The sequence below is a fragment of the Pollachius pollachius genome (assembly GCF_949987615.1).
Source record: "Pollachius pollachius genome assembly, chromosome: 14".
NCBI classification, from domain to species: Eukaryota; Metazoa; Chordata; class Actinopteri; order Gadiformes; family Gadidae; genus Pollachius; species Pollachius pollachius.
In genome coordinates, this window is record NC_136947.1 from 19,412,356 (window position 1) to 19,427,207 (window position 14,852).

The window sequence follows — 14,852 nt, forward strand, 5'->3', positions numbered from 1 at the left end:
ATCCGTTGAGGGGAAAACAAACGCATTCCTGCTGCCATTCAAATCAGGGACGGTCCAGTACCGGGACACACAGGATGTTTGGTGTCTGCTTACGCCATAAAAGATTAAACACACACCTCACAGGCAAGGAGAGAGAGGGCAGTCAGGAGGCTCGGTGATACCGTTGGCAGCTTTTAAAGAGCGCCGCGCTAAAAATAGCCCTGAGTCGTCTCTGTTGCTACTGGCCACCGCCGGGTTAATTAGCGAGTGCCTACTGTTACACGGCGGAGCCAATGGCGTCTCTCTGGGCCCGCTGGACAGAGTCCAGATCTAGGGGTATTTTCGTAGTTCACACTCCTGGTCCTCTCCTCTGGCTCCCTGGTAATGGGTCATTATGGAGTTCAAGGAAGCCCAAAGCAAACAGAGGCCCCGGGCCAATAGTGGCCTTCACACGTCACTTCAGACGCACAGCCTGCCATGAGGGAGCCATGCAGGGGCCCACTGAGGAGAGAGAGAGAGAGAGAGAGAGAGAGAGAGAGAGAGACACAGGAGGGGTGTTCAGGGTCTGTCTCCATGGGGAGAATGAATGCATTAAAAAAAGATGCTCGTAAAACAACCAAGCTCTTGTGGAGCCCAGGGTGAGGAGAGCAGGAGTTAAAGAGGGAGGGAGAGAGAGAGCGCTAGAGAGTGTGAAAGATTGTGAGATACAAAGGAAGGAGTTACCAGGCAGAAGAAAGAAAGCGAGCAAGCTTTGCAGCTGTTTCCCACGTCACACCTGGTCCCGTGCCAGAAATCTGCCGCTGAGGCAGATACCCGGACACCATAAAAACCTGGAGCTATTGTGACCCCTCACCCACCACCCCACACCCCACACCCCTCTGACGGTTGCACAATACAATAGTTGTGCATCTCTGGTTCTCCCTGACTGCCCTGCCTGCATGGAACAATACACAGAACACACGTCAGTGTTTCAGCCCTGCCCTGAGTGAGCCCAGCCAGGCTGACTGCACAGCCACCCACAGCAGGGGCTAGGAGGGACTGTGTGTGTGTGTGTGTGTGTGTGTGTGTGTGTGTGTGTGTGTGTGTGTGTGTGTGTGTGTGTGTGTGTGTGTGTGTGTGTGTGTGTGTGTGTGTGTGTGTGTGTGCAAGGGGGATGGGTAACAGGTCAAATGTTAACCCTTTCTGTAGTGGAGGAAAAGGGGAGGATGAGGTGAAAAGAGCAAAGAAGAAGGTGGGACATAAATGAAAAGGATAGAGAGAGTGGCAGAGAGAGAAAATGAGAGATTGAGATAAATTAGGAGAAAGAGAGAAAGAAAAGAGGGTATGAGTGAGATAGAGAGAGATAGAGGAGAGAGAGTCGGAGAGTGAGACATAGAGATAGATTGAGGAAGAGAGAGACTGGGAGGGAGAGGGAGAGAGAGACATAGAGAGAGGGTGAAAGAGAGAGAGAGACATAGAGCAAAAGAGAGAGACATAGAGAGAGAGGGACAGTGAAGCGGGCCAGGAGTGTTCTGGATGGCCTAATGTTTAATGGCTATACGTCACACGCTCATTAGACTACAAAGTGAAGCACGTAAGAGGAGTGTTCCTGTCTTGTTCCCCAAGACAGGAAGACGGAAATTGGATTAGTAGGAGTGTGTGTGTGTGTGTGTGTGTGTGTGTGTGTGTGTGTGTGTGTGTGTGTGTGTGTGTGTGTGTGTGTGTGTGTGTGTGTGTGTGTGTGTGTATGTGTGTGTGTGTGTGTATGTAGGGTGAGGGTTAGGACACACAAAAAGGAAACCTAGGAAGTTGGGCTCCGATAAACAGAAAATCCCCATTAAAAGGACGCCACCTCAGAGAGAGAGCTGATGAAATCAATTAGAAAAGGGAATGAGTAACGGCTAATATAGTAGGAATTGGGTTGGGGTCAAGGGCGGGGACCATGCCCGTCCCGGGCCTCTGCCCGCTCACCGCGGCCCCTCCGTGGGGAGAGCGGGAGCAGGACAAAGGGTGATTGTTCCCATGCAGCGGTGCTGCTGCTTGTGCAGAGTATCCATGTCCCGTGCCCTATAGTCATACATCAAGGAACCAGTAATCCTGGTCCGTCACGACTGCACGAGTAAGTCCAACTGGGAAGGGGTGGGAGTGGGCGGGTGACATTTATTGGTCTACACATGATCTTTGTACTCCCAGGTCAAAGTTCAACTGGGTGTCATTAGTGTTCATGACTTTCCATTTCTTCTCGGAACCGACGGAGAGTCTGCTCCCTGCTGATCACGGTACAGGGGATAGCGGGACAAATTAACTCATAACAGCTTTGCCGTGTGTTTTTGTGGTTTTTTGTGTGTGTGTGTGTGTGTGTGTGTGTGTGTGTCTCTCTCTTTGTGTGTGTGTGTGCTTGTGCGTTTGTCTTTGTGTGTGTGTGGTGTGTGTCTGTGTGTGTGTGTGTTTGTGTGTTTATCTTTGTGTGTGTGTGTTTGTGTGCGTTTTTGTGTGTGTGTGCATGTGTGTGAGTTTGTCTTTGTGTGTGTGCGCATATGTGCGTGTGTGTGCATGAGAGAGTTTAATGTCTGAGTATGTGTGTGCGTGCATGTATGCGTGGCGATGTATGTGTTTGTGTGTGTGTGTGTGTGAGAGTTTGCTTATGTTTGTGTGTCTGTGTGTTTGTATGTGTACGTGTACGTGTGTATGTGTATATGTGTGTGTGTGTGTGTGTGTGTGTGTGTGTGTGTGTGGGTGCGTGTGTGTGTGTTTATGTGTGTGCGTGCGTATGTGTGTGGGTGTGAGTGGGTGTGCATGATTTCCCGCCAAGACATTTGATCCTGACACCTTAAACGAATGTGTGTGTGTGTGTAACTTAAGAAGATGCTGAGCTACTTGATGGATTGGATTTATGAAATAAACACTCAGAAGTAATTTCCTTGTAGGATACAAAAAGCACAAAGTATCTGTCTGCAAGGTCCTGAAGCAAAAGAACCACAAGCTGCCCTTAATTCCTTCAGGGGTGGATGGGAAGAACAATACAATGAGATTGATTAGGGTTTTTGTGCGCTTGTTGGTAAGAAAAGCAGCACGTCCATGTTCTTCTTTGCAGATGGTGTTCTCATTCATCTCTTCTGCCTCCTACCTCGTACGCTACCTGTACTGGTAACACAAGACTGGGTGTTGTGTCACATGAACTGGTTACTGGTTACCTGTACTGGATACACAAGACAGGGAGTCGTGTCAGATGGGATTTATAATTCTGAAGCAAAAGTCAAACCACCTGTTAGACTGGCTTGATTTAGAGGATCTGAATCATTGATCATAATAAAGTAGTATTGAATGTTCCCCCGGTGGAGGGGGGCGGTTAGGTCAACGTACAGTGTTGAGGACGCCGGTGTTCAAACAACCTTATCCAACCTACCGGATGTTTCTGAACTGAGCAGAGAAAGAACAGAACCCTAAACGACACAGAAACGTCACATCAACGGACAGAGCGCTAACCGTGACTCAGTGTGCTAGATAAGATCCACACATATTCAAGCAGACACACACACAATCACACACACACAAGCCCAGGCACAGACATGCACATACATACATTCTGTACCTTGGAGCGTATTGCCACTGAATTAGTGTATTGTTGTCCCTATCAGCAGAATAATATGCTCTTTATTTTCTATGCATTTTCTACGCAGAGAAATTGTAAGTATATTATTGACATACACAATCACACACACACAAGCCCAGGCACAGACATGCACATACATACATTCTGTAGCTTGGAGCGTATTGCCACTGAATTAGTGTATTGTTGTCCCTATCAGCAGAATAATATGCTCTTTATTTTCTATGCATTTTCTACGCAGAGAAATTCTAAGTATATTATTGACATACACCTCAGGCAGTTACGAGATGCCAATAGCAGGAATACAATTCAGTGGAAAGCTGCAGCTCACACCGTACTCTTCAGGCAGTGCATATTACAGCGCTAGGGTTCCCATGACCATGTAAGGACGACAAGCGGTATCTTTATGAGGCTAAAGGCCAACACAAGGTCATGTAACGGGTAAGTGGCCAATCAGAAGACAGAGAGGGAAGAAGAAAGCAACGCTATGAAAGGACACTAAAGGCCAACTGCCAAATGTAGATGCCAAAAGTACATGGCTGAATCTATAGATGGGCAAAAAAAATTATCTCTGCTCCACCCGATACTTGATAAGGTTGACTAAAAAAGCTTTTCCTTCATTTGAACATCGGTTGATGCTCACTTCTGTTATTATTTTATGGATAATTAATTTGTGTTGTGACTTCTGCATTAGTTTTGTGGCTTTTGCATGCGTGTTGTGGCGTTGCAATTCTGTTGTGGCTTTCGATTACTGCGGTTGTGTTTATCGAATTTGTAGAACGTGTTGGATATGTATTTCGTACGACACGACCTGGCCATTACTACTTCCTGTTCAGCTATGTTCATTTAAATAACAATGGCAGACAACAACGGATGTGTAGAGCCCAAATGAAAACCACACAAAATATAAAATCACACAAAGAAATCGTTTCATTTGCATCATTTGCAAAATAAAAGGCACAGAAAAAAATCTTTGGAATATCGTCTAGGGAGGGTCCTGCTGATTGTCCCTGGTTAAAACACTAATTTGCATTATTTTTAGGATTAATGGATAAATACAGGTATTTGTTTTAACTTGATTGAAGCACCAGGATGGAGGAGTTTACCTCACAGGGGTGATATTGATTGTCCAGGGAGATGTGCTTCCTGTAAGGCCTACATTTGATTGCAAATGTTAGAACCTGCTATCACTCCTGAATAACTGGTTTGCGGTTTCCTGCACACACGCAATCGTACCCAGTTATTTATATGAAGGCGATTTAAACCCGGTGCCGAGACGAGCATTCCTGTTCAACAGCATCCACACATTCCAGATCAGGCAAGCCAACATGCCCCGGGTCAGGCTCACGCTGTCACCACCCCTTCAGGATTGGGGAAGGACAGGAATGACACGCCAGGCACCAAGAGATGTTAGTTTTGGTTATGAAGTGAGATTACAGGAGGAGATGTGCAGCCTAGAGGCAGAGAGGGAACTACAAAAAGGACAACTTTTAAACTGTTCTGCTTCTGTGAAGCATTAACAAAGCATGTGCACAAAATAAAAGAGGAATTGATTTGTGTGCAAAAACTGCACCGCATGCAACAGAGAGCAGAGGGTTGGGGGGGGGGGAAATAGTGGAGACAAATTGATCAACTATACTGACTGCGCACACACACACACACACACACACACACACACACACACACACACATGCACTCACACATGCACACACAGCTGAGACTGTCTAAAAGGGGCACTAGATAGATTGTGTCTCCTTCTACAACTGGGACTCCCTTCATCTCCGGGATGTTTCAAAGACGCGGCGGGTCAACCTCAGGCCACTTCCTTAACCGCCCCACCCGTCCCACTCCCCTTCCACCCACCCACACACACCCACAAGACTGTGTTTTCCACTAAACTCCCTCCTCCCTGCTCATGTTTTTCTCCCTTTTCACTGACCCATTCCTCAGCAGGGACGGGGTTACCTTTGAGACCCAGAGGTCGTAGACTGTGTCTCTTTTCCCCAGAACCAGCTGACGTCAAACTAAAGTCTCCGGTTAGTTCGCCCAAAACTGTCGGGAAATAGCGCCGGGCGGGGGCTGGGGGCTCTCCCTCTCTCTCTCTCTCGTGTTTCACAACAACACACACAATTCGTCTGGGCTCATAAGGGTGGCACCTTGTTTTTCTTTCCACCGATTTTCGAACGCTTTTTTTTGCTCCCTCTGCTAGCGCGTGGCGCGGAGGCTAGCAGAACACAGCCGCACCGGCAGAGAGCTCAGAGGGAGACAGCGGAGGTGGACCCCCGCACAAAGACACAGTGTAGTACAACACCCACCGACCACCACCCACCCCCAGTCTGTTTTTCTACCATGAGCTAAGTGACAGCCCAGCCTTGTTCCACAGTGCTCACAAATGGACTTCTTTACACTATCAATCACTCCAGGCTTGTTCTGAGAAAAAGGGATTTCAGTCCTTTGAAACTTGAATGAATCATTGGAGTTGTGGTTTTTATGCACCACCTGATTTCTTGGGAGACACAACCAAACAACTGTGCATCCCGCTGGACACCTGGGCGTGTTTGTGTGTGTGTGTGTGTGTGTGTGTGTGTGTGTGTGTGTGTGTGTGTGTGTGTGTGTGTGTGTGTGTGTGTGTGTGTGTGTCTGTGTGTGCGTGCGTGCGTGTGTGTGTGTGTGACAGGAGACAAAACACTCGGGCAGCCCGTGGATTAAAGCAGGTATAAAGGAAGATCAGTCTTTTTCCAGCACAGACACCGCGGCACGCATACAGGCACACACACACACGAATACAGACACACACACATGTGTGCCCACATGCATACGCAATCAGAGACAATAGCAGTCACACAAGGAAACACACACATTCACAGAAATATGCAAAAAGATGCACGCACACAAACGCATGAGAGAAACATGCACACACACGCTACCAGACACCAACACAGAGACACAAACACATAGAAAATCAGAGACACAGAGGAACATGCATCCCTGCCCCCATGCACATGCAGCCAAACACACACACACGCGCTGAAGATCATTTCCCTGAGCACACACAGACAGTGTCCCATCTAGCAGTTGCACACAGCCTTTGTTTGGGAAAACAAGTCGACCCCCCCCACTCCCATTCACTAATAAAGAGTGTAACGGCTGAGGTATCCATCAAACTGACATCTCCTCTGTGCGCTGCACAACAAAACAGGAGATAAAACACACACACGCGCTGTCTCGGCCAAATCATGAACATTCATTGTTTCCCCAAAGAAAACAATGACTGTTTAAAATTTTACAATTTTAAATTTAAAATCGGAACTATTTGTCATCACACACATGATGGATTCATCGAAAGGCTGCATCAAACTCCTCGATTTCTCCCCTCAGGATCAGGAATGTGAAACTTATTATGTAACTGTGTGAACTTTGCCCACGAAACTAAGCGTAGGTGTCAAGGTGTGGGGGATGGTGCCTTCCCTCCACAGGATGTCCACCTCTAATGACATCCTTACTTACCTGTTGGGCAGGAAGTTGGCCATGCAGAATGGAATGAGCAGAATACTCCCACCTCGAAACCTGGAGAGGAAGTGGCCATATTTGGGCAGGATGATTGTGACATAAGGAGTGGATGTGTGAGCCTATTGGCTTAGCAGTGACAGGGGAAAGTCCTCTTGCGTCTTCCTGGAGAGTTTTACAGAAAAGCTGGCTCGGAAAAAACAGGGGATTTGATTGGTCAGGAAAAACACTGATATGTTGGAGTGGAATCATTTAAAGTCCAAATAGAAAAGTCGTTGATGGCCTTTGATGGAAAATTGTACACACACACACCTCTTAATTAATGGAATACTTTTTCTAAAGGTTGGGGAGTCAGATTGACAGACTGACAGACTGACTGACCTCTATACAGCTTCTCACTATTGCTACATCAATCATCAAACATAAAGATGCTACACAAAGATAATTGTGTAGCATCTACAGTAGCTGCTATCATTGCTTTACACGGGGAATGGGTTAGCCTAGCGATTGTAATACTTGCACTTGGTTCTATGAACATCTTTACTGTACCGACAGCGATATATTGTTTCACTTCTTATGACAAATGTACTTATTGTAAAAAATGCACTTATTGTTAGTCGCTTTGGATAAAAGCGTCTGCTAAATGCCCTAAATGTAAATGTAATGTAAATGTAAAGATAAATTGAGGTAATCCCAGACAGGAGATTCAGGAATCCAACACATGGCCCGTTTGGTAGAGGTCTACTGCCCAGTTATGTACAGATAACATAAAGTTACTGTACAACTTAAACAGTTGCCATAAATATGAATGCCAGTCAGGTCAGCTGTGTTTCTATTGACCGTTGCTAAAGCTACAACGTACACACATTAAATGGACTACAACCGCACACAATCAGCCACGGCGAGCAATAAAGACAAGAAGGCGTTCTGCGAGACCTACGACATATGCACATGTCACAAGCGCCACATAAAAACACACAAACACACACACAGACACAGACACAGACACACACACACACACACACACACACACACACACGCACGCACACACTGCCTCTCACTATCAGCACTGACAAAAAAACACATACATCACATGCACACAAGCCACTTATCTATCACTCTGGGTGAGTATAAATGCAATTAAGTTAATATAATGGTTGACAGTCGACAAAGGCTTATGTTTGGACCACCTGGCAATGCCAGGGTGGCAGATGGTGCGTGTGTGTGTGCCTGTGTGCGTTTGTATGTGTGTGTGTGTCATTGCCATTGGCATTAAAAATGCTAAAGTGCCCAGATCAATAACAAGTCTTGGCTGTCACCTTAGCAACCCAATCCTCTGTCGCTGTACACCTGCAGCAGGCTTCCTGTCCTTAATATCTGCAGAGTGGAGACGGTGGCACTACAGCTGGCCGTCAGCAAACAGAGAGGGGGAGATGAATAGCGATAGCTTAACTGAACTACAATAGAGATGACCACTCCTATTCAGGATGTATACGGAGGATTGTATGGATCACAGGGGGTTATGCTAGCCTACAAAAATGCTCATATTAGCAAGTTAACAAGTTGTAGCAGTCACAATCTCCAGGGCAACCTTTTGAAAGCCTGAGGCCGAAGTTGACAGCTAATGAATGCTGTGATGCTACGGGCATGTGTTACCTGATTAAGATTATTCTTCAACCAAAGCCATGCTTTGTTGATCAACTCCATCTGAAACTGGGCTTGTAAAGCTCTTTAAGCAGCAGGCAACTAAAGTTAAAAGTTCACTAGTTTGGAACACTTTGTACTTAAAGGCCCACTTTACTAAAAGCTTAAAATATTCCAGAGCTTTTGCTGTGGTATAACATGACTAATTGTTTTATAACAACTTTATCGGACAGATTTTCCCATTGACGGCAATCAAAAAGTTTGAATCTATAAATATATATTTTTATTTTCTTAGTTTTCCAACAATGCTTTTACATATACAGCCGCAGATACAAAATGTAATCCTCTGTTAGAAGGCCAACCCTCCTGGAGACGCCATAAGGGAATATTATCCGAGGGCGCCACTCTGTGGCACAGGTCAGAACTGCAGCGTAATACGGGTTGAGTAACTTGTTTTCGAAGTTGGTTAATCCGTAGAAAAAAAGCAAAAAATAAAAAGGTGTCTCTACGTTGTAAGGTAACACTTTATTCCTGTTTTGAAGGCAATCTAATAACAGCTGTGACTGTTATTATTTCTTCTCTCTCAGGCGTGTTGCTCTTCGTCAGCTCAGCTTGTGTGAGCTTGCCCCGACCAGCAGATATATGGGCTAATCAGTGTGTGTGTCTGTGTGTGTGTGTGTGCATGTGCATATATATATGTGTGTGTGTGTGTGTGTGTGTGTGTGTGTGTGTGTGTGTGTGCGTGTGCGTGTGTTTGCAGCCCCTCGGCTGTGGTTTGTATGTATGTGTGTGTTTGTGTTTGCAGGCATTATGCATATGTGGGGATGTTTGTGTGTGTGTTTGAATTTGTGTTCTTAAGCATATTTTTAAGTAAGTGTGCATGCACACACACACACAAACACCAGGTGGGGAATAGAGTGAGAAGGAGATAGAGTGACATAGAGAGACAGAGAGGGAGAGAGAGAGGGTTCTGCGTGTTGTGCTGGTCACATTACAGTAAGCCTCATTGTTGCTGGGGGTTTATAAATAACCTTTTGTCAGCTGGAGTCTCCCCTTCTTCTCCTCCTCCTCCTCACTGTCCATTATGCACTACTAGCCTCTCCATGGCTTTGTTGGCCCACTCCCACACCTCCAAAAGCCCCTTGCAGCTTCGGCCTGACTCCCCCCTGTTCACTCCAGTCTTTTCCTCTGCAGTATTCCCTGCTGACATCATGAAGGTGACATATACCACGGCAGGACACTGACTGCATACATCAGCCTGAATCTCAGCAGTACCTGGATGACTACATTCCTAACAGAGGTAGAACTGGTACGTTTGTGTATGTGTTCATGTGGAAATGAATAGATATCATAAATCTATTTTTGGGCAAACTTTCCATTCTGAAAGTAAACATGATGGTGCTTTAGAGGTAAACATCAGGGTGGACGAATCAGCATCCAGCAGGATCTGCCTGGCATCATCCGGTGTAGGTGAGCCAGATGGGGGTAGCTACGTCACATCATGGATATTGCATATGCTCTGCTAGTTTAGTCTGAACCGGTTGACTGGAATCCCTGAATGGGAGGGTTCCGCCACTCACTGAAATGCAACGTGCTAAACACACACACACACACACACACACACACAAAGGATGACCGTACACAGCATGTGGTTAATCACTGTGTTTTCACAGCTATAGTTCCCACCATGGGCCTGACATTAAAGATAAATAAACGTACGATTATACGTACAAATACGCATGAATATGTATGAGACACACTTATTGACGTCACACATGTATGTACAAACACACACACACAATAAGAAAAGTGAGTTGAGTGTGTTGTAGTCAACTACAGGTCATTATTGCCAACTGACTGCTTACGCTTCCTTTTAAATTAAGAATGAACGCAATAAACGCCAACATGGCGGCCACCTGTGGAGCTCAGTATCCACCGTGGGATTCGGTTGACAGTGATGAGCTGTCCTGCCTCTCTGGCCCGCCTCTTTACTGTCAACAGGAAGACCGTCAGAGGGACTCTGATATTGTTATCATCGTTACAAGGAACTTTGCCCGCTTGTCCGAGGTATACACTCTAAACACGTTAAATCCCCTTATCTCCTTCCTGTTCTCCATCCAATCACAGTCGAGGCAATCTCAGGTATCGTCATCCACATCGTCATCAGCACCATCAGGCCAGCATGAGTCAGGGCGGCGTGCGTCTTACTTCAGGTAATGTGATGTGTGTGTGACTTCCTTCCACAGACAGAGAAGCCTGACCCACATACAGAACCTCTTCAGAGGAGCCATGCACCTCTGAACATGTGTGTGTGTGTGTGTGTGTGTGTGTGTGTGTGTGTGTGTGTGTGTGTGTGTGTGTGTGTGTGTGTGTGTGTGTGTGTGTGTGTGTGTGTGTGCTTCACTGGCTGATTAATTTAAAGCCTGGTTATTCTCTACAGAAGTGCATGAACTGAGCGTTCCTTCAACCGCAACTCTCTCTCTCTCTCTCTCTCTTTCTCTCTCTTTCCTTCTCTTTCTCTCTCTCTCTCTCGATTGAGGCGAGATAGTTGCCATGGCAACCCCTTTCCTGATGTCGATCGGTGGAAATGTGCACATCTGGGTTTTTTCTCTCCATCAGATTAGTGCATACATGCTAACAGAGGCGTGCTTCCTGAGGCCTGCACCCCGGGCTCTGAAATAATCATGCTTCTTTTTATACTCACAGTTTAGATTTGAATTGTATCAGGGCCAGTAGCATAGTGGCCTATGACGATGCGCCATTAAGCCCAGTCATTCTAGTTATTCTTTTTCTTATTACGAAAGCATTAAAAAAAACACCTGATAGTGATGGGGAGACTAGTTAATTTCTTTCATGCCTGTTGTTGATTTAAACAAGCAGGCTCACACACTGAGGCCCCTATGACATCAAACCAACCTAGTGCTCAGCTTCTTCCCCCTCACATAGTAGGCCTACAACAACAATACACAGCCCAAACACTGAGGCAAGACTCAACCATAATACATTCAAAAGGCCAGCACTACACTGAAGCAAACTGTTAAAGCATCTCTGGTTCCTCACGATTGCCACATACTGTACACTCATACTTGCAAAGAAAGGTGAAGCAATATGTATAATTCCCTAGGATTTCTCATATTGCGCTCCGTTTGTTACAGCTGTCGTAATCAAACATCTAAACTCACGTCCCACTGACCATCTGGTCCTCGACCTGATTGGTTACCTAGTAGGAGCTGGAGAGAGAGGTGGAGAAATAATGACAGTTATGAGAGAGAGAGAGAGAGAGAGAGAGAGAGAGAGAGAGAGAGAGAGAGAGAGAGAGAGAGAGAGAGAGAGAGAGAGAGAGAGAGAGAGAGAGAGAGAGAGGGGGGGGGGGGGGGGGGGGTAAGGGTAATTACTAACGATTATACATTATACATAACGTTAATTAACCGAGAGAAACACTCTTTTGAAGATGTCTGTAATGTATATCTGTCTGTCTGTAGAGAATCTGTATGTGTGCATGAGTGTGTGTGTGTGTGTGTGTGTGTGTGTGTGTGTGTGTGTGTGTGTGTGTGTGTGTGTGTGTGTGCGTGCGTGCGTGCGTGTATGGGTCTATATACGTGCATGTACGAGGAGGCTGGCACTCGAGAGGAAACCCTGCATCAATCATTCTTGTCCATAAACAAAACCACGGTGACCAAGTGCCTTGCAGTTGAAGAGAGAAGATATTATAGCCCTTCCCCTCAAACACACACAAACACACACACACACACACACACACACACACACACACAGGCTCAAAGACTACAAGAGCTGCAAATCAAGTCAGGCTGCATTCTTGGCCTTCACATAGCTCCTGTAATGGAATCCTTGCACCAGACAGCCAGGCAGAGAGATAGGCAGGCAGAGAGGTAGACAGGCAGAGAGGTAGACAGGCAGAGAGGGAGACATGCAGAGAGGTAGACACAAAGAGAGGGAGACAGGCAGAGGGGTAGACAGGCAGAGAGGGAGACATGCAGAGAGGTAGACACAAAGAGAGGGAGACAGGCAGAGGGGTAGACAGGCAGAGAGGGAGACAGGCAGAGGGTTCGACAGGCAGAGAGGGAGACAGGCAGAGAGGTAGGCACGCAGAGAGGGAGACAGGCAGAGGGGTAGACAGGCAGAGAGGTAGACACGCGGAGAGGGAGACAGGCAGAGGGGTAGTCAGGCAGAAGGGGGTACATGGAGACAGGCAGATAGACAGGCAGACAGAAAAGCAGACAGGCAGACAGACTGAAAGGTAGAAATGCAGATAGGTGGGCAGAAAGGCAGACAGACAGGCAGACCGCATGCAGTCTCTACACCTAGCAGCTAAAACAATGGCCCCCACTGTTTCTCCAAGCTGAACTTGCATGGAAATCAGCGGTCCCACTGACATAAGCCTCGTGGTATGACCACCCCCCCCCCACAAACCCCACACCCGGCCCCACCCAACACCCCCACCCTGGAACAGCAAGGAACTGCTCCACACAGAAACACACACACACACACACTGTTCTTTTTATACATTTAGTACATTAAAGATGTTACTAAATGAGAGTCACTAGAGTCACTAGAACAGGGCCGCAGGCAGTCTCGTGGTGCACCAACAACACCACCACACAGAGGAAGGGCTTGTGTGATGGCACGACGACGACTGCGGCGCAGAGACGAGCAGATAAGGACAGATGAACCTCCCTGGAGGCTTTATAGCTGTGTGATCGCTCCTAGACAGCGATCTGGAACTTTGCAACTGACGCATAAAGCCAAAGAAAGAACATGGGGGGCTAGGGTAGGGTCGTGGGGGGTTAGAGAGTCCACAACATCCTGCTGAAGGCTTCTGGGTTCATTCCCTCCATGCTGCAGGGCTGCTGCACCCACGCTCGGGCAAGACGCCCAACACACACCTGCTCGTCAAGACTGTGGATCTGAACCTCTTGGAAGTCACTTTGGATGAAAGCGTCTGCCAAATGACTCAACGGTAAGACGTGCGTATGCGTGTGTTAGCGTGCATGTGTTTGAAGGGAGGGGCGTAGGGGTGTCTCATCGCAAACCCGAAAGAGGAAATGTCCCAAGAGACTCCAATTTCCTTGGAAACCCCCAGAGAGCACCCAACTGAGACCACACCATTCACTTTTTGGTGCATTAACACTCACACTGTTACGTTTGCTAGCCCACATTTGAATTCTCCTAATGCAGCACAGCATGGCAAAGGCCCTAAGACGTAGGGGGGATTATTGTGATGGTGAATGGGTGCATGAGCTGATGAGTGAACACAGTGGCTCAGTGTTCGCTGCGAGGAACAGCGCAGTGGGCGACATTGTTGTTCACCGTGCACGCTTGACAAGATTAGACATGGCAGTTACATACATCATGCGTCAGTCATCCACTCAGGTCACCAAAGGTCAAAGTGCAACAGATGAGGATGCCAATGAGTGTGTTTGGATAATTGGTTGAGTGAGTGAGTGAGTGAGTGAGTGAGTGGGTGAGTTAGTACAACCAAGACCTACAAAAAAAGTATTACATATTTCTAGAAATTAGAATATTTCATGAGATTTCCCTCCCCCCCTCAGCCACACACAGATCCACCATCGCCACATCACTCTTGCTCTTTCGCACACATCACACTGCGTTGAACATTAAGTGACCTGTTTCGGACGCCAGAGTTGAAGACACAATTAACTTTTTTCACAATAACCACTGGTATTATAGGAAGTAATGCAGGCATTATGTCGCCCTAACAGTGAATGCAGAGGGTTTGCCAGCCCACTGCTCTATGAATAAAGAGAGAGCTACAGAAAGAGAGAGAGAGAGATAGAGAGAGAGAGAGACAAGTAGAATGGTAAAGAAACGTCATCTATGTCTATGACCTAGTCTCCAGTAATAGTTAATTATTCATCTAGTTTAATACTATGTTGCGTCTTATTTTAAAATTTTTGTTACCATGCCAATAAAGCCATTTTAATTTGGAGAGAGGGAATGATTGAGAGAGTTAGAGAAAAACAGAGACACAGAAAGTCAGACAGCGAAAGAGGGAGAGAGAGAGGTAGATTGGTAAAGACAAGTCATTCTATGACCTGGTGCAGCGGAAATAGGTAATAATTTAGTTTATTATAATGTCTTATTTTTAAATGTT

The 14,852-nt window shown here is 46.6% G+C and overlaps 1 protein-coding gene across 1 annotated transcript in view; it reads right to left on the bottom strand.

The window, feature by feature from the left end:
- gng12a (guanine nucleotide binding protein (G protein), gamma 12a) overlaps positions 1 to 14,852 on the bottom strand; it is a 28,030-nt gene that overhangs the window by 12,018 nt on the left and 1,160 nt on the right. The window lies entirely within an intron of this gene.